This window comes from Nicotiana attenuata, unplaced genomic scaffold, assembly GCF_001879085.1.
Source record: "Nicotiana attenuata strain UT unplaced genomic scaffold, NIATTr2, whole genome shotgun sequence".
In the NCBI taxonomy this organism is placed as follows: Eukaryota; Viridiplantae; Streptophyta; class Magnoliopsida; order Solanales; family Solanaceae; genus Nicotiana; species Nicotiana attenuata.
In genome coordinates, this window is record NW_017689139.1 from 1 (window position 1) to 634 (window position 634).

Consider the following 634-nt stretch of genomic DNA (forward strand, 5'->3'; position numbering starts at 1 on the left):
TCTTGATCCAGCTTCAATAAAGATTGCACTGTGTCCGGTAAAGAACTAGTATCTCGGCGACGATATCCTCATCGGAGATGAGCGGGTGGCTGAGCGTTATCGCGAGCTAATTTCACCACTGAATGTTCCATTTTCATTAGAGAAAGGGAACTAACTACACGAGTCGCCCTCATAGCTTCGGATTCCCAAAGAGAGTAAAATAGAAGAGTCCGTCGACTCTTTTTAGTTTTAGAAGGACGTGGTAGAGGTGATAACCGTCACATGTGCCAAGGAGATGGGGATTGACATTGAATTCCCTCTTCTGGTTTTAATATAAATATCATCCATTATAATCTGATCTCTTATCGATTCTCCCATATTAGCTAGTTGATCAGCCACTGTGTTTCCCTCTCTGAAAGTAAGGATATCCTCTTATCTATCACAATTACACCCTTATTCTACTACCAGGGTAGCATTTCATCTCTTCTAATTGCTCCTAGTCTTAGACTCATCCATGTAATTCAAGCTATACTGAGCTTTTTATAACATATATAAACCATCAGCTCTCTGTTTGATGGGCTTAATACTGAGGTCTTACCTATTCTTATCAGCTTCTAACTCACCTTTTCTTATCCCTTATCCCCATATCCTAAAA